Source organism: Zonotrichia albicollis, chromosome 7 (genome assembly GCF_047830755.1).
Source record: "Zonotrichia albicollis isolate bZonAlb1 chromosome 7, bZonAlb1.hap1, whole genome shotgun sequence".
Taxonomy (NCBI): Eukaryota; Metazoa; Chordata; class Aves; order Passeriformes; family Passerellidae; genus Zonotrichia; species Zonotrichia albicollis.
This window is the reverse complement of record NC_133825.1, coordinates 50828988-50855252: the sequence shown is the minus strand read 5'-3', so window position 1 is coordinate 50855252 and position 26265 is coordinate 50828988. Positions and strand designations below refer to the sequence as shown.

The following is a 26265-nucleotide window of genomic DNA, read 5'->3' as shown; positions in this document are numbered from 1 at the left end:
GGCTAACTGACAGCTAGGACTTGTCCCCACTCTGGACCCATAAACTTTCTACCCAAAATCCCACAAAAGACAGATGAAGAGTAAAATTTCTATAACTGTTCTACCTAACTGTGACTGTGTGCCAGGGCAGGGCAGCTCTGATCGTAAGTGGTACAATATAAGTACACACAATATAGGCTGAGGTAAACAGTGCAAGTGTAAACAGAGCGTAAGTACACACAATATAAGGTGACGCACTTACATACAGTATAAACCAACACAGGTACACACAATATAAACCAATATAGGTACATCCAATGTAAGTACATATAGTATAAACCAACATAAGTACATACAGTATAAGTACATACAGTATAAGCCAGCATAGGTACACACAATAGAGGTACATACAACATTAGCCAACATAGGCAGATACAATACCAGCCAGGACTTGAGATAACTCTCTGGAAGACGAATTCTTGAGCCCTGTACCCTTTGAGAAGATGGAACCTAAGGAACTGCTGCAGTCACCTGAGGAGGTGCATCTGAAAAAAAGTCAGGACAAAAGTCAAAGGGCTGCAGAATAACTTAAGTGCTCGGCTAAATTGGGCTGTAATCGGCTAAACTCGGCTATTGTCGGCTGCATTCGGCTGGATGCGCCTCTTCGGCGCGGCTCGGCTTTATTCGGCCGAACTCGGAGCCTCTCACTGCGCTCGGCGCGGCTCGGCTCGCTTCGGCCGAACTCGGAGCCGCTCTGTGCGCTCGGCAAGGCTCGGCTTCATTCAGCCGAACTCGGAGCCGCTCTGTGCGCTCAGCGCGGCCCGCTTCGGCCGAACTCGGAGCCGCTCTGTACATTCAGCGCGGCTCGGCTTCATTCAGCCGAACTCGGAGCCGCTCTGTGCGCTCGGCGCGCCTCGGCTCGCTTCGGCCGAACTCGGAGTCGCTCTGTGTGCTCGGCTCGCTTCGGCCGAACTCGGAGCCGCTCTGTGCGTTCGGCGCGCCTCGGCTCGGCTCGGCTCCCTGAGGGCGGGCAAGCGGCGCCGCCTCACGTTAAACGCGCCCGGCTCGGGGCTCTCCTGCTGCCGCGTCCCGCGGGCGGCCCGCCCATCGCACGGACACGACCGGGAGCGCGGGGCGGCACAGGGGCTCATTAGGCGGTGACCGCACTCGCGCTAATTAGCGCGCACGAGAGCAGCGGGCTCGGTTCGCCTGAGCTCGGCTCCGTTCAGGCAGCCTCGCAAGCCTGGCCTCGGTTCGCTCGAGGCCGTCAGGTTCGGCCGGTCTCGCCTTGCTTCGGCTGAGCTCGTTCCATTCGGCCGAAGGAGGCGTCGTTCGCTCGTGTTTTTACAAATATCTTTCTCTATAGATTGTATATTGCTATATTTAGATTTATACTTCTATAATACTTCTATTATTCCAAATAAAAACCCCGTCTCTAACCAAATAAATACAAAAAAACCCTTCTTTTAAACGAGATTGCAATATTTTTATATAGTATAATAATTTTATATAATTTACTTAGTATAATTATATTCCCATTTATATTTATAGTTTCTTTTGATGCAGTGTATTAATAATTATATATTTGTAAAATTCTAGAAATGTTTTTAAATTTTTATTTATATTATGTGTCATATCTACTGCTACAACTAATTTTTTCTTGTTTTTAAACTTTATATCTGTGTTTATTTATGATATATTCCTATACTTAGATTTCTACATTTATATTGTTTGTATTTATAATTTTTATAATCAAAACCCTGCCTACTGACAAATAAAAAAACCCCGCTTTATTTAGCTATTTAAAAAAATATTTTCATGATTACAATTTTCATGTTTATATTTGTAATTTATTCTAGATTACATGAGAACACACCTGCTCCTGCACCCCAGTGGGGCTTCCTCTCCTGGGGACCTTGGGGTGCCCCAATGGCATCAGAGCCCCGAGTCTTCACCCCTCTCTCCTCTATTTAGAAACTACACAGGAACTTTTTTTCTGGAAACAAAGACATTACCTAAATCCTCTCCCCGTGTCCCAGACAGATAGATATTCAGTTATTAGTTGGCTGGGCAGCAGTTTCTTAAATAGAATGATAAACAAGATGTGAACATTTTAGCTACAAGCAAATAGGCAAATCTGAACAAGGTACCGATGGCCAGCCACTCAAGTAATTTTGAAGCAATTTTTTAAACAATAAAATACTGCTACCACAAAAATAAAGCAAAAAGCTAACTACTAGCTAAGAAAAAATTAACTTTTGACAACAACAACATTCCAACCACACAGGCTTTTTTCCCAATATCATACCTTATAACTACCTCTCTTGGGAATTCTCATCATGTATCCCAAAAGGAATAAATACCTTAGAGCGTCCTAAAGCAAAAAGTAGCACACATGAGCTCCTCACACTCCTGGCAGTGCACTGAGCTCCTCACACTCCAGCGCAGCGTGCACTGAGTCTGCAACAAATTCTGCTCAGTGAGGGTCTGCAAACAAAGGTTCAACTGATGAACTGAACTGATTTTGTAGGGATGTTTTCTAAGCACAGAAGCACAAAAAAGAACGAGCAGAAACAATTCTTAAATAAATCTGCAAGTTTTATTTAGCATATATGCGACTCATTTCCACCCTGTGGCTTCTCACTTTGATTTGTCCGTAGGTTCAGGAAGATGACAATGCACACTCTGCCTTCCCTGAGCCCCCACGGCAGCTGAGCGCTGCTCCGTGTGCTCAGATCGTCAGGAGCTGGATTACACGTACCCGGACGGACTGGAACTGCTCTGCTGCAGATTCAGGAGACGACAGCAGAGAGGGGCTGGCCGAGGCGTCGTCCGAATTCCATTTCTGTGTGACGAGAAGCGGTTTGTTCCCAACAGCTGCAACATCCCCGGCTCGCTTCCGTGGTGAGTACCGATGGCACACAAATGGCAGCCCGAGGAAATCGTGTTCTGGGCTCTAAGTGGCTGGGACAGCGTCTGATGTTTTGTTTTGTATCTGTATGACGATTAGTACGACAGGGCTCTGAGGGATGACATGGCAACACAGAATTAAAAACTCCTCGATAGGATTACATCGACGTCTAGGAAAAGACAAAAGCCTATCACCCTTCTGAAATCTGCTTTTAATCCAAAGCACACGGATTGTCACTATACTGCACCTTCCAGCGTTTCAAAGCAGCTTACTTCTGAAGACCAGGAAACATTGATTTCTACAGAAACAATGGGCAACCCCCAGGCTAATTTAAGCACTACCCTTTAATAGGGGATCTGCCAGCGTGCCAGTCCAGCTTCAAGTGCACTTTATTTCAGTCTCACATCCCCACAAAATTCTTCTCACATCTTCCAACCCTGAAATCGTATTTTTCCCTAAAGCTTCTCATCGTTAGCAATTTCAAAGTAACATGGTATTTTTACACCATTCCAAAATGTCATGCTGGACTGTACTAGAGAGTAATCTGCAAATATAAGCTTAGCAAAGTTTGAATTGACTTGTCCAGAGAAAAAACCTACAAGTGAACACCCACACCTGCCTACAAAGAGCTAACAAGCCCCTGGCAGCTACCACATCAAAGCACAGTGGATGTTTCTAACAGAGGGTAAGGATAACAATACCATCTTTTGTTCTCTCCAGCTTGTTTTCCCTGCAGTCATATTTGCTTCTTATGATTTTTTAGGGATATCAGGTATCGGTTGTGCAGGGTTACGCACTGCGGAGGGATCTCTCGGTGATGCAGCTGTGCCCAGCTCCTCATGTTCCGGCAGAGGGAGAGACGCGGAAGGATGCATGCAAGGTGCTGCAGTTTTTGCCCACTGTGGTGCTGTGTATAGAGCCGGTGGTGGAGGAAGCGGCATGACCCTGACCCTAACCCTAACCCTGACCCTAACCCTAGCCCTTACCCCGCCCCCAACCGCACCCGAGGGCTCAACCCCACCCTGGGCCCTACCCCGAGGGCTCAACCCCACCCCGGGCCCCACCCCGAGGCCTGAACCCCACCCCGAGCCCCACCCTGAGGCCTCAACCCCACCCCGAACCCCAATTAATCTTAAAATGAACCGCAACCCTTATAATTACCCCTTAAAATTAACCCTAATTTTTAAAATTACCGATTAAAACAAAGCCTTATCCAAGATGGCGGCTCTCTTCTTCCAGCTCCAGCTCTGTGTTGCTCCAGCTTCAGATGGCAGCATCTTGCTCTTGGCCCCAGCTCGGCAACAATTCAGCTCCCGCACGAGCCTCTGGAAGCCCACCCCACTGTCCATATCCTAGCCCTGCAGTGATTTTAGCTCCCACCGAGCAGTCCCCAGTCACTTTGCCCACCCCTGCATTAGTTCTCCTGGATGCCCAGAGCCGCGTTCACAGATCTAGTGCCTTTGCCATTTTCATTCAAAGTGCCAGCCCTGCAGTCCATTTCCAAGACCCACAGAGATTTCAGCTGCGCCCCAAGAGGTGCCATCACCGGCGCAGGCAATATCCTAGGATCGACGGGGTTTTCAGGTGCAAGCTTGCAGCCCCCTTCTCCCACTCCACACCTGCTGTTCTACTATCGGTCACAATACCCAGCCCCTGCATCCATGTCACAGGCCTACAGTGATCTCAGTGCAAGAACAATAGAGTGTCAGTACAGGCGTTATATTGCTATGATGTGTTAAGCTGCAATTCCAGTCCCACAATGATGACAAGTGCAGGCCCAGTGATTTCAGCTCTTTCACCTCTTCACCCACAAGCTTTATTTTACTGCCAGCTCTCTTCTTCCAGCTCCAGCTCTGTGTTGCTCCAGCTTCAAATGGCAGCATCTTGCTCTTGGCCCCAGCTCGGCAACAATTCAGCTCCCGCACGAGCCTCTGGAAGCCCACCCCACCGTCCATATCCTAGCCCTGCAGTGATTTTAGCTCCCACCGAGCAGTCCCCAGTCACTTTGCCCACCCCTGCATTAGTTCTCCTGGATGCCCAGAGCCACGTTCACAGGTCTAGTGCCTTTGCCATTTTCAAAGTGCCAGCCCAGCAGTCCATTTCCAAGACCCACAGAGATTTCAGCTGCGCCCCAAGAGGTGCCATCACCGGCGCAGGCAATATCCTAGCATCGACGGGGTTTTCAGGCGCAAGCTTGCAGCCCCCTTTTCCCACTCCATACCTGCTGTTCTACTATCGGTCGCAATACCCAGCCCCTGCATCCGAGTAACAGGACTACAGTGATCTCGGCGCAAGAACAATAGAGTGTCAGAACGGCCTTATATTGCTATGATGTGTTAAGCTGCAATTCCAGTCCCACAATGATGACAAGTGCAGGCCCAGTGATTTCAGCTCTTTCACCTCTTCGCCCACAAGCTTTATTTTACGGTCTCTGTGCCAGCCCTACAGTTCCTATGTTGTGTGCAGCCCCGATCCCAGACCCACAATGATGACGAGACCAGGCCCAGTGATTTCAGCTCTTTCACCTCTTCGCCCACAAGCTTTATTTTACGGTCTCTGTGCCAGCCCTACAGTTCCTATGTTGTGTGCAGCCCCGATCCCAGACCCACAATGATGACAAGACCAGGCCCAGTGATTTCAGCTCTTTCACCTCTTCACCCACAAGCTTTATTTTACTGCCAGCTCTCTTCTTCCAGCTCCAGCTCTGTGCTGCTCCAGCTTCAAATGGCAGCATCTTGCTCTTGGCCCCAGCTCGGCAACAATTCAGCTCCCGCACGAGCCTCTGGAAGCCCACCCCACCGTCCATATCCTAGCCCTGCAGTGATTTTAGCTCCCACCGAGCAGTCCCCAGTCACTTTGCCCACCCCTGCATTAGTTCTCCTGGATGCCCAGAGCCGCGTTCACAGATCTAGTGCCTTTGCCATTTTCATTCAAAGTGCCAGCCCAGCAGTCCATTTCCAAGACCCACAGAGATTTCAGCTGCGCCCCAAGAGGTGCCATCACCAGCGCAGGCAATATCCTAGCATCGACGGGGTTTTCAGGCGCAAGCTTGCAGCCCCCTTCTCCCACTCCACACCTGCTGTTCTACTATCGGTCACAATACCCAGCCCCTGCATCCATGTCACAGGCCTACAGTGATCTCGGCACAAGAACAATACCGTGTCAGTACCAGCCTTATATTGCTATGATGTGTTAAGCTGCAATTCCAGTCCCACAATGATGACAAGTGCAGGCCCAGTGATTTCAGCTCTTTCACCTCTTCGCCCACAAGCTTTATTTTACGGTCTCTGTGCCAGCCCTACAGTTCCTATGTTGTGTGCAGCCCCGATCCCAGACCCACAATGATGACAAGACCAGGCCCAGTGATTTCAGCTCTTTCACCTCTTCACCCACAAGCTTTATTTTACTGCCAGCTCTCTTCTTCCAGCTCCAGCTTCACATGGCAGCATCTTGCTCTTGGCCCCAGCTCGGCAACAATTCAGCTCCCGCACGAGCCTCTGTAAGCTCACCCCACCGTCCATATCCTAGCCCTGCAGTGATTTTAGCTCCCACCGAGCAGTCCCCAGTCACTTTGCCCACCCCTGCATTAGTTCTCCTGGATGCCCAGAGCCGCGTTCACAGATCTAGTGCCTTTGCCATTTTCATTCAAAGTGCCAGCCCAGCAGTCCATTTCCAAGACCCACAGAGATTTCAGCTGCGCCCCAAGAGGTGCCATCACCGGCGCAGGCAATATCCTAGCATCGACGGGGTTTTCAGGCGCAAGCTTGCAGCCCCCTTTTCCCACTCCATACCTGCTGTTCTACTATCGGTCGCAATACCCAGCCCCTGCATCCGAGTAACAGGACTACAGTGATCTCGGCGCAAGAACAATAGAGTGTCAGAACGGCCTTATATTGCTATGATGTGTTAAGCTGCAATTCCAGTCCCACAATGATGACAAGTGCAGGCCCAGTGATTTCAGCTCTTTCACCTCTTCGCCCACAAGCTTTATTTTACGGTCTCTGTGCCAGCCCTACAGTTCCTATGTTGTGTGCAGCCCCGATCCCAGACCCACAATGATGACAAGACCAGGCCCAGTGATTTCAGCTCTTTCACCTCTTCGCCCACAAGCTTTATTTTACGGTCTCTGTGCCAGCCCTACAGTTCCTATGTTGTGTGCAGCCCCGATCCCAGACCCACAATGATGACAAGACCAGGCCCAGTGATTTCAGCTCTTTCACCTCTTCACCCACAAGCTTTATTTTACTGCCAGCTCTCTTCTTCCAGCTCCAGCTCTGTGCTGCTCCAGCTTCAGATGGCAGCATCTTGCTCTTGGCCCCAGCTCGGCAACAATTCAGCTCCCGCACGAGCCTCTGTAAGCTCACCCCACCATCCATATCCTAGCCCTGCAGTGATTTTAGCTCCCACCGAGCAGTCCCCAGTCACTTTGCCCACCCCTGCATTAGTTCTCCTGGATGCCCAGAGCCGCGTTCACAGATCTAGTGCCTTTGCCATTTTCATTCAAAGTGCCAGCCCAGCAGTCCATTTCCAAGACCCACAGAGATTTCAGCTGCGCCCCAAGAGGTGCCATCACCGGCACAGGCAATATCCTAGCATCGACGGGGTTTTCAGGCGCAAGCTTGCAGCCCCCTTCTCCCACTCCATACCTGCTGTTCTACTATCGGTCGCAATACCCAGCCCCTGCATCCATGTCACAGGCCTACAGTGATCTCGGTGCAAGAACAATAGAGTGTCAGTACAGGCGTTATATTGCTATGATGTGTTAAGCTGCAATTCCAGTCCCACAATGATGACAAGTGCAGGCCCAGTGATTTCAGCTCTTTCACCTCTTCGCCCACAAGCTTTATTTTACGGTCTCTGTGCCAGCCCTACAGTTCCTATGTTGTGTGCAGCCCCTATCCAAGACCCACAATGATGACAAGACCAGGCCCAGTGATTTCAGCTCTTTCACCTCTTCACCCACAAGCTTTATTTTACTGCCAGCTCTCTTCTTCCAGCTCCAGCTTCACATGGCAGCATCTTGCTCTTGGCCCCAGCTCGGCAACAATTCAGCTCCCGCACGAGCCTCTGGAAGCCCACCCCACTATCCATATCCTAGCCCTGCAGTGATTTTAGCTCCCACCGAGCAGTCCCCAGTCACTTTGCCCACCCCTGCATTAGTTCTCCTGGATGCCCAGAGCCGCGTTCACAGATCTAGTGCCTTTGCCATTTTCATTCAAAGTGCCAGCCCAGCAGTCCATTTCCAAGACCCACAGAGATTTCAGCTGCGCCCCAAGAGGTGCCATCACCGGCGCAGGCAATATCCTAGCATCGACGGGGTTTTCAGGCGCAAGCTTGCAGCCCCCCTCTCCCACTCCACACCTGCTGTTCTACTATCGGTCACAATACCCAGCCCCTGCATCCATGTCACAGGACTACAGTGATCTCGGCGCAAGAACAATAGAGTGTCAGAACGGCCTTATATTGCTATGATGTGTTAAGCTGCAATTCCAGTCCCACAATGATGACAAGTGCAGGCCCAGTGATTTCAGCTCCTTCAGCTCTCCACCCACAAGCTTTATTTTACTGCCAGCTCTTCTCTTGCACTTCCTGCTCAACATCTTCACGGTAGTGCCTCACAATACTACTTCTGCTTCTCAGGACGGGATCTTTGTTTTAGCTCTAGTTCTTGAGCTCAGATCACAGTCCTTAGAGCAATTTCAATTCCAACCATGCGGTCACCTCCCCGCTCCACAATCCCTATCCCCGCCCCACAGGGGATTTACCCCAAACCGTACCATATTTCTGTCTCCTCCAGCTCTGCTGCCTCAGCTCCAGTTCCTCAGCTTCCTACTGGCTGCAGCTAAAAGCCGCTCATGCTTCTCACTGCACCTTGGGGCTGTTGATAAGGCCACAAATCAGTTACTGCCATCGTTTCAATATTTCTAGAAGCTGTCGCATCCACCCACCCACCTCAGTGGCATCCCAACTCTGGGGACACTGGAGGCCTGAAGCTCAACATCCACCTTCCCCCTCACCGTGGCTCTCAGGCCAGCACCTGCACAAAGGCCCCCTCACCTCCCCTCAGGCAGCTCCAGGGGCTGGGAATAGCCACTGAACTCCTGCTCCCCCATCCCAAAGTGCACCCTTGGGCTGGTTCTTGGGCCCTAGAACCCTCTGAGCCCCCACACACTCAGCCCCTCGATGGCACCACAGGGCAGGGGCTGGGAACCCCCAGGCATAACCTGCAGGCCTGGTGCTGCAGCTCCATGCCTTCCTCCCAAGGCATTTATCTAGCCCCAGCACTTCCACTACTCCACATTGTTTTGGGCCTGACTCATGCCAAAGTCATTATTCCACACCCTGGGGTTTTATGTGCCCACTGCTCTCACAACTGGTGGTCCAGCTCCAGTCCCACAACCCTTACCAAATTAACATGAGATATCTAGTAAAGAAAACAAATCAAACCAAAAAGACGTAATAAAACGAGCAATAATAAAACAACACAATAAAGAAAACAAAATTACAAGTAAAACCAAACTAAAGTAATAAAAATGCAAAAAAGCAAGCTTTATTCCTCGTATTCTGAACATTTCTTTAAATTCAGAAACCGCGAAACGGCTACTTCCCAGCCCCCAGTGACAGCAGGCGGGCCTGCCGCCCCCCCCCCCCCCCCCTCCGCGCCACTCCAGGCCCCACACCAGCCGCCGGCTACCCGAGCCACGCAGGGCGCGGCAGAAAGAACTGGACACGGCCGGCCCCCAGATACTACCGCAGGCGTCGCGTCCATGCTCACCGGCGCTCCCCGGATCAGCTGCCGCGGGGGTCCCGTCCTGGCGCAGCGCCGCTCCTCAGATCACGCATCCGCAGCTCCCGTCGCTCCCAGCTTCACCGCCGAAATGACGCCATTGCCGCCCCAACGCACGCTATTTATGCCCCAGGGCCGGAGTAGCCAGCCAATCACAACCCGAGGCAGCGCCTGCCGGCTCCACCAATCCTAGCCCGCCCATTCCCGCCGCGCTCGGCTCCGTGACTCCCCGCGGTCCCCTCAAGTGCTGCGCCCGCCGCCGCCATTGCAGTGGCCGCGTCAGCCTGCTCCCCGCCGCCTGCCCGTTTCCCTGGACCAGAACCTGATCCCGACCAGGACCTGAACTGGAAGCTCCCGGCCGCCCTTCCCGTCCGCAACAGCGCCTGCCGAGGCAGCGAGGACACTGCTCCGCCGGCTCCCAAAGCGGCGGTGGCGGGAGCGGGGCCAGTCTGAGGGGTCGAGCCGCCACTGAGCGGGCTGAGATCGGCGGGACCGCTTCCGGATTGACAGGGCGGCTGTGATTGGACGGGGCGGGCTGAGAAAGGCGAGCCGTGATTGGCAGGTTTGGGAGCCGTCAGGCTGAGGCCCCTGGGAGCGTGGGGCGGAGCTCGGGGTGCTCGAAGGGCTCGCAGGCGCCGGGGGTCCCGCTCGCGAAACCCCCGTCCCCTTCTCCGGCCCTCTCTCGTGCCCAGGTCCCGGCGAAAAGACCCCCGCAGAGCCCCTACCGGAGCGCTCCCTTGGGCACTCGGGGCAGGGGGCGGAGAGGAGTGTAGCCCGGGAGGGATTCCGGGTCGTCTTTGCGACAGCAGGGCGGACCAGGGAGCGGCGGCGATTTGGTGAGGAGAGGGCTCGGGAGCGGGGAGGGCGTGCAGCGCCCGCTGCGGGCTCTGGGTGCCTCTTGTACCGCAGTGCTTCTACTTCTGCGGGCACTTGGCCTGCCCCGACTGGCCGAGATCAGCACCCTGGCCAAAGTTAAGTGCCCGCGTCCCCCTGCCCGCCCTCTGCCTGCTGCGGGCCCGCTGCTCACCCTCGTCGTCGGATGTTATAGATGATAAAACAATATTGACTTTCACATTCATAGAATAGCTTTTTGCATTACAAGTATTTTGATATGGTAAAACTTATACTTACTTTTAACTGCTTTGTATAGTGTAATATGTCAGTTTATGTATACACTGTATATTTCATATGAATAGTAGCGTGATAAATTTATCGTAGGCTTTAGCAAAATGTTAAAATAGAAACTAAAATACTTCTATGTAACTAACTCAGAAAACGGTGTAAAGCAATTATTCTGTTTCTTATAACTGCAGACTGCCCCTACCAAGTGATAAGATAATAGTGACAAAAAGAGCTTAAGCATCCAGGAAGGATTTATCGACTCTTATCGGGCGTTATCAGGGAGTGTGAAGCAACAGGATAAAACTACAGGAAGAAATAAAATATGTAGACCTAATTTACAGAATATTCTGCAGACAAGTCAGAGGTTAAAACTAAACAAGAGAATTCCTGGAACATCAAAAAGTCAAAGGAATGTTTGAATAATGTGTAAGTTAATGAATATGCACGTGACCTCAGCAATGTAACAGTATATAGTGAACGTGATTTTAAGCTACCTCTGTGCTCTTTGGCTGTGTGCTAAAAGCATCCCAGTGCTGGATTATTTTGTCCTTTTATCCTTTATTAAACTTGTAAAAGTTTTAAAGAGTGAACTCTGTTTATCACATCAGTGAAGCTTAAGCTGATCTGCATCCAGGTGTTTTGGGACATGCTGGGGGAGGCCATCGAGTTAAGTGTGGGGCTACTGCAGTGGAGGCCAAGTATTTCAACACAATAGCATAATCAGCAGATTATGCTGATTATAGATATAAAATTTCTCTATTATATATTTCTTTTACTTATATTTATTTCAATTAAATATTTATAGATATTTGTATTTCCACATATATTTGCATCTGATTTTTTATTTTATTTCTATTTATATTATTTATTTTAAAAACACTAGCCTATAACCTAATAAAACCCCCAATTTATTTTAACTGTATTTAAATATTTTTATATTTACAATCTATATTTATATATCTTTGTATATATATAATAGACTATCATTTATCTATATGACAATATGTTACAATTCCATACGATGAATTATAGTTTTATATATGCATCTGTTATCTATATTTATGTTTACCACTCTAATGTTATATTTCTTTTTAAATTTATATTTATTTCTATTTTCATCTCTATATTAAACCATATAAGTTCATTAACCCGACACACCAGAACCACAACAATACCGTACCCTTTGTCAGCACCGGCACGCAGCACACGCTCATCCCATCGCAGCACATCAAAACAAAACCTATTTTTATTACTAACGGAAGAAACATCCCACAACATTGAACCCTAATAAAAACTCAAATAAACCTAACCCAAAATAAATTTTAAATCCCACTATAACTAGCCCAAAAGCTCCGCACATGCTCATCATCAACTTCCTCCTAAACCAATATCTCAAAAACCCCAAAAAACTCAAATACACCTTGAAAATGACACAACTGCTAAGAAAAACAAACACCCACTAAAAATTAAATCAAACCAACTCACTAGACTCAAAACTGTACAACTGACTCAAAAAGCCCCCAAAGCTCTACCTTTATGCTAATGCACAAATAAAAACCAATAATCTATAAAAGTTATTTTGCAATTCAAAAAAACCTCATACAAAGCATGAAAATAAAAAATCTAAACTGTTAAAATACTAAAAAATATCACTACCCACATTAAAAAACATATTGCCTATAAAAACCCACCACATAAATGCCCCTGTCACCAACAATAAAACTAAAAAAACCTATCGAACGAGAAAGAAAACGGAACTTAGGAACACCAAAACCATAACGTTCAAGAACTCACACCACATCCCTTACTGTACACCAACTACAAACAACATGAAACAATACAATCAGTTCTTAAAAACCACCTTAAAACCACTACATTGAAAAACCTTTCAAAAATAAAAAACTGCATTTAACAAAAGCTATCGAATAAATTCACACCCACAAACTCCGGCAGCCCAGCTGGCCCAACCAAAGCTGTATGTTTATGCATACAGTAAACAAAACCAAAACCCCAGTAATACCTATCAGAAGTCTATGAAAGAAACCTATTGAAATCAATCCTGCCTCAAATACAAACCAACCCATCCAGAAAGTTAGTTCACTCAAAAAACAACTTACACTGAGCTAATAATACCAAGAAATAAAACAACACACCATATACCACCAATGAATATAATAGTCAAGTAAAGAAAAACTACATTTTTTTTTCTTTTTGTTTTCTAAACTAACTTCTTTTATTAGCTAGAACAAAAGATTTTGCCAGGACTGTAACAACAACTTCTTCTCCTCCTTCTCCTTCTGAAATGTCCCTTTCCCAAATTCCTTACAACTTCTGAGTTTACATCCAAGCAAAAAGCGAAATTCGTGCACTTGTGCGTTCGATGCTCCTGTCAGATTCTCTGTTTCCCTCCACATCTTCTTACACTTTCAGTCTTCACCCTGTCCTGCCGTGATGAGTTTGACGGAAGAATTGGTAAACGTTAAGAGAGGCTTTCCCTGCCTCCCTCCCCAGCGCTGGTTTCCTTAGTGCATTTCATTCAATCCCAAGCCGGTAATGATACACGCTCACCTCAAGGCTCACAGCTGCTCGGCTAAATTCAGCTGTAAGCGGCTAAACTCGGCTATTGTAGGCTGCATTCGGCTGGACTCGCCTTTCGTCGCGGCTCGGCTCGCTTCGGCGGAACTCGCAGCCGCTCTAGGCGCTCGGCGCGGCTTGTCTCGCTTCGGCCGAACTCGGTGCCACTCCGTGCGCTCGGCTCGCTTCGGCCGAACTCGGAACCACTCTGTGCGCTCGGCTCGGCTCGCTTCGGCCGAACTCGGAGCCTTTCCGTGCGCTCGTCTTCATTCGGCCGAACTCGGAGCCGCTCCGTGTGCTCGGCGCGCCTCGGTTTCATTCGGCCGAACTCGGAGCCTCTCCGTGCGTTCGGCTTGCTTCGGCCGAACTCGGAGCCGCTCTCCATGCGTTCGGCGCGCCTCAGCTCGGCTCGGCTCCCTCAGGGCGGGCAAGCGGCGCCGCCTCACGTTAAACTCGCCCGGCTCGGGGCTCTCCTGCTGCCGCGTCCCGCGGGCGGCCCGCCCATCGCACGGACACGACCGGGAGCGCGGGGCGGCACAGGGGCTCATTAGGCGGTGACCGCACTCGCGCTAATTAGCGCGCACGAGAGCAGCGGGCTCGGTTCGGCTGAGCTCGGCTCCGTTCAGGCAGCCTCGCAAGCCTGGCCTCGGTTCGCTCGAGGCCGTCAGGTTCGGCCGGTCCCGCCTTGCTTCGGCTGAGCTCGTTCCATTCGGCCGAAGGAGGCGTCGTTCGATCGTGTTTTTACAAATATCTTTCTCTATAGATTGTATATTTCTATATTTAGATTTCTATTTCTATAATACTTTTATTCAAAATAAAGCTCCCATCTCTAACCAAATAAATATAAAAAAAACCTTCTTTCAAACGATATTGAAATATTTTTATACTTAGTATAATTATACTCCCATTTATATTTATAGTTTCTTTTGATGCAGTGTATTAAAAACTATATATAATATATATTTTATATAATATTATACATTATAATATTATAATATTATATATTATATATAATAATTCAAGTGTGCTTTATTTCAGTCTAACATCCCCACAAAATTCTTCTCACATCTCCCAACCCTGAAATCTTAATTTTCCCTAAAGCTTCTCATCATTAGCAATTTCCAAGTAACATGGTATTTTTAGAACATTGAAAAAATTTCTATAAATGTATTTATTTATATTATGTATCATATCTACTGCTACAACTAATTTTTTCTTATGTTTTTAAACTTTATATATATATATATATATTTATTTATTATATATTCCTATACTTAGATTTCTACCTTTATATTATTTGCATTTATAATTTTTATAATCAAAACACTGCCTATTGACAAATAAAAAAACCTGATTTATTTAGCTATTTAAAAATATTTTCATGTTTATAATTTTCATATTTATATTTATAATTTATTCTATATTACATGAGAACACACCTGCTCCTGCACCCCAGTGGGGCTTCCTCTCCTGGAGACCTTGGAGTGCCCCAATGGCATCAGAGCCCCGAGTCTTCACCCTCTTCTTCTCTATTTAGAAACTACACTGGAACTCTCTTCTGGAACCAAAGACATTACCTAAATCCTCTCCCCGTGTCCCAGACAGATAGATATTCAGTTATTAGTTGGCTGGGCAGCAGTTTCTTAAACAGAATGATAAGATGCGAACATTTTAGCTACAAGCAAATAGGCAAATCTGAACAAGGTACCGATGGCCAGCCACTGAAGTTATTTTGAAGCAATTTTTTAAACAATAAAATACTGCTACCACAAAAATAAAGCAAAAAGCTAACTACTGGCTAAGAAAAAATTAACTTTTGACAACAACAACATTCCAACCACACAGGCTTTTTTCCCAATATCATACCTTATAACTACCTCTCTTGGGAATTCTCATCATGTATCCCAAAAGGAATAAATACCTTAGAGCATCCTAAAGCAAAAAGTAGCACACATGAGCTCCTCACACTCCCGGCAGTGCACTGAGCTCCTCACACTCCAGCGCAGCGTGCACTGAGTCTGCAACAGATTCTGCTCAGTGAGGGTCTGCAAACAAAGGTTCAACTGATGAACTGAACTGATTTTATAGGGATGTTTTCTAAGCACAGAAGCACAAAAAAGAACAAGCAGAAACAATTCTTAAATAAATCTGCAAGTTTTATTTAGCATATATGCGAGTGATTTCCAACCTGTGGCTTCTCACTTTGATTGGTCTGTAGGTTCAGGAAGATGACAATGCACACTCTGCCTTCCCTGAGCCCCCACGGCAGCTGAGCGCTGCTCCGTGTGCTCAGATCGTCAGGAGCTGGATTACACGTACCCGGACGGACTGCAACTGCTCTGCTGCAGATTCAGGAGACGACGGCAGAGAGGGGCTGGCCGAGGCGTCGTCCGAATTCCATTTCTGTGTGACGAGAAGCGGTTTGTTCCCAACAGCTGCAACATCCCCGGCTCGCTTCCGTGGTGAGTACCGATGGCAGACAAATGGCAGCCTGAGGAAATCGTGTTCTGGGCTCCAAGTGGCTGGGACAGGGTCTGATGTTTTGTTTTGTATCTGTATGACGATTAGTACGACAGGGCTCTGAGGGATGACATGGCAACACAGAATTAAAAACTCCTCGATAGGATTACATTGACTTCTAGGAAAAGACAAAAGCCTATCACCCTTCTGAAATCTACTTTTAATCCAAAGCACACGGATTGTCACTATACTGCACCTTCCAGCTTTTCAAAGCAGCTTACTTCTGAAGACCAGGAAACATTGATTTCTACAGAAACAATGGGCAACTCCCAGGCTAATTTAAGCACTACTCTTTAATAGGGGATCTGCCAGCGTGCCAGTCCAGCTTCACGTGCGCTTTATTTCAGTCTCATATCCCCACAAAATTCTTCTCACATCTTCCAACCCTGAAATCTTCTTTTTTCCCTAAGGCTTCTCATCATTAGCAATTTCCAAGTAACATGGTATTTTTACAACATTCAAAAATGTCATGCTGGACTGTGCTAGAGAGTAATCTGCAAATATAAGCTTAGCAAAGATTGAGTTAACTTGTCCAGAGAAAAAACCTACAAGTGAACACCCACACCTGCCTACAAAGAGCTGACAAGCCCCTGGCAGCTACCACATCAAAGCACAGTGGATGTTTCTAATAGAGCGTAAGGATAACAATACCACCTTTTGTTCTCTCCAGCTTGTTTTCCCTGCAGTCATATTTTGCTTCTTAGGATTTTTTCAGTCTCTGTATCTTCTTGGACAGCACCGAGCCTGACGACAAGGACACGAGAGTCTTTCCCTGCCGTAGGGAGAGAACCAGGAAAACAGTTAAAAAAAGAACAGGGTAGTTTGAAATTCATACTTCCAGTGAGAAGCAGCGCCTAACAAACAGAACAAAAGCAAACAAAGCACGATAGCTCCCTGGGGACAGAAGACTTATAAACCCTCCAGGATTTACGACCAACCCCTTCAGGACAGCAGCCAAGTGTCCCATGAGGTGGTCCTGCACCAAAGAACGATCTGACAGGTTCCAAAGAGTCAAATGCACAATATTTTGCAAAGCCGTGAAATCTTGCAAAATAACAAAAATACGATAGATATAAACTACAGGGCAAGAGTACAAGTGTTCGCTTTAAGAGCTGGAACCATCCAGGTGAGCACCTGATAACTGGATCCTCACCAGAGTTTGAACCCTTCGGTACACAGAAGGGTTTTCCCCAGAAATTTCACAGACTGAGTTTTGATAGAAGTACACTTGCCAGATCCTCAGAAGCATCACCCATTCTCCAGGTGTCTGGAGAGAACTGCAAATGGCTCTCACGTAGTTTGAGCTGGTTCTCCAAGGTCTCAGGGTGAATTTCACCAGATGCAACCAAATCCGGCGACTCCCAGTGGGACAGAAGGAACCCAAAGTTTGGGTAAGCAGAGCTGCAGCAAATACTGAGGAAACAAACATAACAGCGTAAAAAAATAATAAACCATCCTTTTTTTTTCTCTTGCTTTTGTTTTTTTCTTATTCAGATCAACATAGCAATTAAAGAGAAGGTGAAAAACTCACCATTACTGAACATTTCATCATCTGTAAGCCGAGCATCCTTAGCACAGAGGACTCCAAAGTTAAAATTCACCGATCCCTGGGAAATAAAACCAAATATTGCATGATAAACAGTCAAACAGCAGACATAAAAATTTGTTTCCTCTAAGGACTTTCAGGTATGTATCTATCTTTGCATACATCCTACACATTAGAACATACACTTTATACCATCACCTCATACATAATATTTTACCTTTAAATTCTGATAGTATAGCATGAATTTTTAACTTAAATTGGTGATCTATTATTATTAAGTTGGTACTGAAAGTTATTTCTGCTGTCACGTTCAAAAAAACTTTTTTTTTTTTTTTACTGTAATGAGGAATCGATTTCAAAGTCATCTCAAGCCCATCAAAATACAAAGCTGTATTCACTGGGCGGGTCTGTGAGCTAGAAGTAGTTAGGCTTGTACTTCCCTCTTGTTCTTCCAGAACCGATAAATCCTGTCAACAAAACCAGGATCTTTAGCCCACTGCCGTGAAAGATTCTACAAGGATGATGGTTTGATTTGTGTTTACAAGTTTTGATTTGAAATGGCCAGTTCAATGGATAAAGACAGTTTCAGTAGTATTACGTTACTATTATTATTATTATTTCTATTATTATTTTTACTATTACTACTACTATTATTATCACCTGCTACTGGAAGAAACAAACCAGTCGTACCTATACTTAATTACTTTTATTTCCAGAAAATAATAAAGTAAAAGGACCAAACCAAAAAAAGTCACTTCCTACCTTTTATATCAAGGGATGAAAAACTTCTCTTGGGCTCTTCTCCAATTTATCAAGACTCATAGCACTGAAAGGCAAACAAAACAGTGCTTTATAGAAGGGCAAGTGCACATTTCAAGGCTGAACCACCAACCGATTGCAGTGACAGCAGTTACAACGTGAATCGTTCCGAGAGCCTCTGTTAAATGCAATGTTCTGTGGAACTGCCATTTCTTTCCCAAAATACTAACTTCCAACACTTCCTAAACGTATTTGGTATTTTGAAACAACAGAAGTTAGTGAGACACTGTGTGGAGGTCAGGTTTAAATTTATTTCCTTCTAAAGCACAGAGCTCTGTTCCATCACCCTTCACTTCGGCTCTGCACTGAATCACGGTGAGCATTTGAGGAGTGCTCAATAACCAATTCTATTTCTCTCTTTTTCTAGTTCTCTCTATTCCTGAATAATTAAAGACAAGTCCAATGAAAAATGACAAGTTCAGCATCAAAGTCACACTTTTTCCCTTTGTCTGGTCAAGAACAGGCTCTAAATCCACTTAGTGCTGCCTGCAACAATTAAGACGTGCAAAACCATTTTTACATGTTTTATAGGTTTATCATAAAAGCCACGGAACGCAAGCTCTGAATTACAGGAAAAGGTACACAGTCAAATATCTAAAGGGATCACTTATTTGTAAATGCATACCTTGACAGAGATCGCACTGAGAACGTTTCTGTGGGACTCTAAGGGAGACATATTTTCTGAGTACCCTGCAAACAAGAAAAGCTAGGATATATTACAGGACATACCCACTTTTTCTATAGGCAAATAGGATTTTTAATAAAAACAACTCAGTTGAAAAAGAAAGAAGAAAACCAAGGTCATTTTACTCAGCTATATTTACTCCCGATTTAGGGAAAAAAAAAAGTCACAGGTGCTGCAAAGAAAAAAAAAGTGAACCATAAACGCCTACAGTACAATTTTAAAACAAGTGCTTGGATAAAAGAATCTCATGGAACGTGAAGTAGAAAAAAAGTGAAACCGCTATCAGACCTGCCTATTTTCTCACCTTTGTACAAGAAAATCCTAAAAGCACTATAAAGTCACTGCCTAAAACCGGTCATGGGATGTAACCAAGAACAATTTAGGCATTTGCTAATCTAGACAGAAAGCTTTTCTGGATGCTAGTGTCAAATCACAAGTTTTGTCTTTCAGAAGCCCGACAATGCTGGAAAGCACTTTCCCTGGGGCTGGGGAGGGCAGGGGCAGAAGGGGATGAGTTTGCAGATCGCACCTGTGCCATCGGAAGGATACAGCCCGCCTGCTCCCTGCGCTGGGCATTTTCCCGGCCATCTCTGGCTTTACCGCTCAGCGCCGCTCCATCCGTTTGCATGGCAGAAAGAGCCTCGAGCACTAGCGCAGGCAGCAGCCCAGTCATTCCGGCGATATGGCAGCGCTCTCTGCTCGCAACGCCCAACACGCGGCGGAGCCGCCTCCGCCCGCAGCACCGGCAACAGCCCGAGGGAGACGGCTGCAGCTCGGGGGCTGCTGCGCCTCCGCCAGCCTGAGGGCAGCCGCCCCACCGGGACCGCGGGAGCGCCCGGCGCCGCTCGCCCGGGGCGGCTCCTGCAGCTCCCGGCCCGCGGCAGCAAAGCACCGCCTCGCCCTCCGCCATCGCTACCGCTCAGTAAGGCCGAAGAACCGGGCCGACGCCCCTTCCGCGCTGCTCAGCTCCGTGCGGGCGGCCAGACGGAGGTTTCGCCCCTCCGGCGTCGCCGCCGCGGCGCCGGGAGCTGCCCGCGCACAGCCCCGCGCGGCCGCCTGGCACGCCAGCCACTCCGGTGCCGCGCCAGCCGTTGCGTCACACGCCTCGCCGGCAGCAGGGCCTGCCGGGAGTTGTAGTCTCGGGCTGACAGCCACTGCTCCGTCCTCCGCCACCGGGAGCTGCAGTCCCTCCCGGGCATCAAACGGGTCCTTCGCCCCTGGGCGGGGAAGGACCTGAGGCAGCAACGCTCCTCCCGAATGCCCTCTCTTTTTCGCTCCAACTCTTTTTTCTTTTTTCACTCTGCTTTTCACCCCTTCCCTTCCCTCTGGTGCTCCTGATTCCTTTCCTTTCCTTCCCTTTCCTTTTCCTTTCCTTTTCTTCTGTTTCTGATCTTGGTTTTCCTTTCTAGCTTAAGAATAAAAAAGCAGCAGTAGAAACTTTCAGGCTACCTGGGAGTAAAAAAAACCTGCAAAACGAAAATGATGTAAAGAAAACTATTTATTCCCTGGGAGCCTGAAATTTTCTACTGCTGCACATGACATAGAGCTTTTATTTCTTCTTATAGATAGTTGATATTTTATACTTACTTTATACAGCGCCCCCTGCCGTGTGCCCCGGAGACCTGCAGGGAGAGCGCTGCGGCGTCCTTCGGTTCTGTTTCAAGAAACTCGGCTCAATTCGGCTTGGTTCGGCTCTTGGTCTAAACTCGTTTCAGTTCGGCTCTACGGCCGAACTCGGCACGGTTGGACGAAACTCGGTCACATTCGGCGCATTGTCTAAATGCGGCCAGTGTCGGCTACCCTCGGCTATCGATTCCAGTCGGCTATCCTCGGCTCTTGGTGTAAACTCGGCTGTTTTCGGCTACACTCGGCTCTTCGGCTCAAGTCGGCTCTGTTCGGCCACACTCGGCTCTTCGGCTCCAGTCGCCTCTTTTCGGCAACACTCGGCTCTTCGCCTCTTCCGAACAATTCGGCCCCGCTCGAAATATACCTATTTTTACATTGGAAGTATACATTTCTCTTAGGATTTTTACTTCTCTAACACTTGCAGGATTCAAAATAAAACCCCTGCGTCCACCCATACATGCCAAATACAAACCCCTTTCATTTCAACTGTATTTCATTTTTTTTTTTTAATAATATTTTTCAAATTTAGATCCACATTTATATTTAAATTCTATACTGATGTGTGTTCGATTTTGCATTTCTATTTTCCCATTTATTTATAAATTTATATTCTCTGTTACAACTCTTCCTATTACTTCTATTTTTTTTTCGTATTTTTATTCAGATCTTTATATATTTATTATATCTTTCTGTGTGAGGATTTTTACTTCTGTAGCACTTCCATTATTTAAAATAAAACCCCTGCCTCCACCCACGTTAAAGCCAAAAAGAAAACCCTTTCTTCTCAACTGTATTTCAATATTTTTTAAAATTCTGTTTTTCAGGTCCATATTCACATTTACATTTAAAATGTATACTTACGTATGCTGTTATTTGTATTCTCCATTACATCTCTTCCTATTATCTCTATTTACTTATATTTTGTGTTTATATATATATTTATATCTTGATTGTATATCTCAATATTGAGAAATATATACCAATAATATCTACATTCATATCATTTAAAATAAAAACCCTGCCTCTAACCCAGTAAGAATAAAAAAAACCCCAACCCTTTCTTTCAAACAATATTTAAATAGGTTTTATCCTTATGTCTGATTTTTATATTCCTATTTGCATTTATAATGTACATTAATGTATATTGCTTACTTATACATTTATCTTTATCAATCTCAATTTGTAAATAAATTTATATTCTACATTACATCTGATGCGAGCAGTTATATATTTTTATACATTGACTATATATTTCTGCGTCAAGATTTTTACTTCTGTAACACTTATTTAAAATAAAACCCCTGCCTCTACTTAAATAAAAGCCAAAAATTCCCTTTCTTTTAAACAATACTTACCTATTTTTATATTTATATTCCCATTTATAATTTATATTGCCGTATCATGTTATTTATATTCTATACTACAACTCTTCATATTACTTACCTATATTTATAGTTCAATTTGTAGTCATAGTTTAGCAATCTCCCTTTATATATTTATTATCTATTTCTATCTTAAGATTCACATTTCTATAACACTTCTATTATTTAAAATAAAACTCCTGCCTCTAACCAAATCAAAACCAAGGACACTTCTTTATTTCAACCACATTTAAAATTTAACAAGTAACTTTATCTTTCAAAATTATAATCATATTTAGATTGATAATTTTTATTCATTATATTCATAGATATTATATATATCTTAGGGAGAATGCCCTCTAATATAATCATAGATAGAAAATTTCTGTATTGTACATTTCTTTTACTTAGATTTATTTAATATCAATATTTATAGATATTTGTATTTCCCTATATATTTGTATCTGAATTTTTATTTCTATTTATATGATTTATTAATAAAAACAGGTCTACAACCTAATAAAACCCCCAATTTAACTATATTTAAGTATTTTTATATTTACAATCTATATTTATATATCTTTGTGCATATATATAATAGAATATCATTTATCCATATGATATCTTACAATTCTATACCATGAATTATAGTTTTATATATGTATCTGTTCTCAATATTTATGTTTACCACTCTAATGTAATATTTCTTTTTAAATGTATATTTATTTCTATTTTCATCTCTATATTAAACCATATAAATAAGCCACAACAATACCGTACCTTTGTCAGCACCGGCACGCAGCACACGCTCATCCCATCGCAGCACATCAAAACAAAACCTATTTTTATTACTAACGGAACAAACATCCCACAACATTGAACCCTCATAAACACTCAAATAAACCTAACCCAAAATAAATTTTAAATCCCACTTCAACTAGCCCAAAACCTGCGCACATGCTCATCATAAACGTCCTCCTAAACCAGTATCTCAAAAACCCCAAAAACCTCCAATACACCTTGAAAATGACACAACTGCTAAGAAAAACAAACACCCACTAAAAATTAAATCAAACCAACTCACTAGACTCAAAACTGTACAACTGACCCTAAACAGTACTAAAAGAAGCCCCCAAAGCTCTACCTTTATGCTAATGCACAAATAAAAACCAATAATCTATAAAACTTAATTTAAAATTAAAAGAAAACTAATTCAAAGCATAAAAATAAAAAATCTAAACTGTTAAAATACTAAAAAATATCACTACCCAAATTAAAAAACATATTGCCTATAAAAACCCACCACGTGAATACCCCTGGCACCAAAAATAAAACTAAAAAAACCTATCGAACCAGAAAGAAAACGGAACTTAGGAAAACCAAAACCATAACGTTCAAGTACTCACACCACATCCCTTACCGGACAGCAACTATAAACAACATCAAACCATACAATCAATTCTAAAAACCACCTTAAAACCACTACATTGAAAAACCTGTCAAAAATTAAACACTGCATTTAACAAAAGCTATCGAATAAATTCACACCCACAAACTCTGGCAGCCCAGCTGGCCCAACCAAAGCTGTATGTTTATGCATACAGTAAACAAAACCAAAACCCCAGTAATACCTATCAGAAGTCTATGAAAGAAACCTATTGAAATCAATCCTGCCTCAAATACAAACCAACCCATCCAGAAAGTTAGTTCACTCAAAAAACAACTTACACTGAGCTAATAATACCAAGAAATAAAACAACACACCATATACCACCAATGAATATAATAGTCAAGTAAAGAAAAACTACATTTTTTTTTCTTTTTGTTTTCTAAACTAACTTCTTTTATTAGCTAGAACAAAAGATTTTGCCAGGACTGTAACAACAACTTCTTCTCCTCCTTCTCCTTCTGAAATGTCCCTTTCCCAAATTCCTTACAACTTCTGAGTTTACATCCAAGCAAAAAGCGAAATTCGTGCACTTGTGCGTTCGATGCTCCTGTCAGATTCTCTGTTTCCCTCCACATCTTCTTACACTTTCAGTCTTCACCCTGTCCTGCCGTGATGAGTTTGACGGAAGAATTGGTAAACGTTAAGAGAGGCTTTCCCTGCCTCCCTCCCCAGCGCTGGTTTCCTTAGTGCATTTCATTCAATCCCAAGCCGGCAATGATACACGCTCACCTCAAGGCTCATGTTATGAACAAAAATTCAGTTAATATTTTTTTTGTGAGACGGAGTTGCAGGGACGCCATCAGGTCGGTCTCTGCCAGGATACTTAGTGCTTTGTTATTGTAATACCGGGTCGTTGAGGCTTATCTCTTCTTTTGTATTAGTAAAAAGCCTGGCTGGGTGCGGTGGACCCTTCCCCCGAGGCTGTGCTCTCTTACAACATAGGGAAGACACCTGAAAGGGTGGGGGGGGTTATGCAAAGTGACTCCAAAGTCCAGAATGCTTTGTGGGACCCCGACTCGAAATGCAACGAGAAAACCCCAAAAACAACGAGCCAATTACGAATTGAGAGACTAAGGTGATGTCTGGATGTGAGGAGCCAAGTGCTGAGCCTGCAGAGATGCGGAGCCCCTCTCGCCCTGACCTTGGGAGTCGTCCCCAGCGCTGAGACTGAGGGGACCGCACTGACAACGCAACATCTAAAAGGGACATCAAGCCCTAAAAAGCTCCCACGAGGACTGGATCCCTGGCTCTGCTCCTAGTGGGGCTCATTAGGCGGTGACCGCACTCGCGCTAATTAGCGCGCACGAGAGCAGCGGGCTCGGTTCGGCTGAGCTCGGCTCCGTTCAGGCAGCCTCGCAAGCCTGGCCTCGGTTCGCTCGAGGCCGTCAGGTTCGGCCGGTCTCGCCTTGCTTCGGCTGAGCTCGTTCCATTCGGCCGAAGGAGGCGTCGTTCGATCGTGTTTTTACAAATATCTTTCTCTATAGATTGTATATTTCTATATTTAGATTTATACTTCTATAATACTTCTATTATTCCAAATAAAAACCCCGTCTCTAACCAAATAAATACAAAAAACAACCTTCTTTTAAACGAGATTGAAATATTTTTATACTTAGTATAATTATATTCCCATTCATATTTATAGTTTCTTTTGATGCAGTGTACTAATTATATATAATATATGTAAAGTTCTAGAAATGTATTTAAATTATTATTTATATTATGTGTCATATCTACTGCTACAACTAACTTTATATATATATCTGTATTTATTTATGATATATTCCTGTACTTAGATTTCTACATTTATATTGTTTGTATTTATAATTTTTATAATCAAAACCCTGCCTATTGACAAATAAAAACAACCTGCTTTATTTAGCTATTTAAAAAAATATTTTCATGATTATAATTTTCATGTTTATATTTATAATTTATTCTAGATTACATGAGAACACACCTGCTCCTGCACCCCAGTGGGGCTTCCTCTCCTGGGGACCTTGGGGTGCCCCAATGGCATCAGAGCCCCGAGTCTTCACCCCCCTCTCCTCTATTTAGAAACTACACAGGAACTTTTTTCTGGAAACAAAGACATTACCTAAATCCTCTCCCCGTGTCCCAGACAGATAGATGTTCAGTTATTAGTTGGCTGGGCAGCAGTTTCTTAAATAGAATGATAAACAAGATGTGAACGTTTTAGCTACAAGCAAATAGGCAAATCTGAACAAGGTACCGATGGCCAGCCACCAAAGTTATTTTGAAGCAATTTTTTAAACAATAAAATACTGCTACCACAAAAATAAAGCAAAAAGCTAACTACTGGCTAAGAAAAAATTAACTTTTGACAACAACAACATTCCAACCACACAGGCTTTTTTCCCAATATCATACCTTATAACTACCTCTCTTGGGAATTCTCATCATGTATCCCAAAAGGAATAAATACCTTAGAGCGTCCTAAAGCAAAAAGTAGCACACATGAGCTCCTCACACTCCCGGCAGTGCACTGAGCTCCTCACACTCCAGCGCAGCGTGCACTGAGTCTGCAACAAATTCTGCTCAGTGAGGGTCTGCAAACAAAGGTTCAACTGATGAACTGAACTGATTTTATAGGGATGTTTTCTAAGCACAGAAGCACAAAAAAGAACAAGCAGTAATAATTCTTAAATAAATCTGCAAGTTTTATTTAGCATATATGCGAGTGATTTCCACCCTGTGGCTTCTCACTTTGATTGGTCTGTAGGTTCAGGAAGATGACAATGCATACTCTGCCTTCCCTGAGCCCCCACGGCAGCTGAGCGCTGCTCCGTGTGCTCAGATCGTCAGGAGCTGGATTACACGTACCCGGACGGACTGCAACTGCTCTGCTGCAGATTCAGGAGACG

The 26265-nt window shown here is 45.0% G+C and overlaps 3 long non-coding RNA genes across 3 annotated transcripts; 1 reads left to right on the top strand and 2 right to left on the bottom strand.

Annotated features, from left to right (window-relative positions):
- Window positions 1-44: 44 nt before the first annotated feature.
- LOC141729730 (uncharacterized) lies at window positions 45-9780 on the bottom strand. The gene is made up of 3 exons (XR_012581181.1): window positions 9666-9780; window positions 8668-8768; window positions 45-524 (listed from the first exon to the last, which is right to left on the bottom strand). It is a non-coding gene; the product is annotated as an uncharacterized LOC141729730 (long non-coding RNA).
- A 1316-nt stretch (window positions 9781-11096) lies between these two features.
- LOC141729729 (uncharacterized) lies at window positions 11097-17513 on the top strand. Its single transcript, XR_012581180.1, has 3 exons — window positions 11097-11225; window positions 15592-15835; window positions 17388-17513. It is a non-coding gene; the product is annotated as an uncharacterized LOC141729729 (long non-coding RNA).
- On the bottom strand, window positions 17424-21153 carry LOC141729731 (uncharacterized). Its single transcript, XR_012581182.1, has 4 exons — window positions 20531-21153; window positions 18884-18948; window positions 18202-18265; window positions 17424-17500 (listed from the first exon to the last, which is right to left on the bottom strand). It is a non-coding gene; the product is annotated as an uncharacterized LOC141729731 (long non-coding RNA).
- Window positions 21154-26265: the final 5112 nt, after the last annotated feature.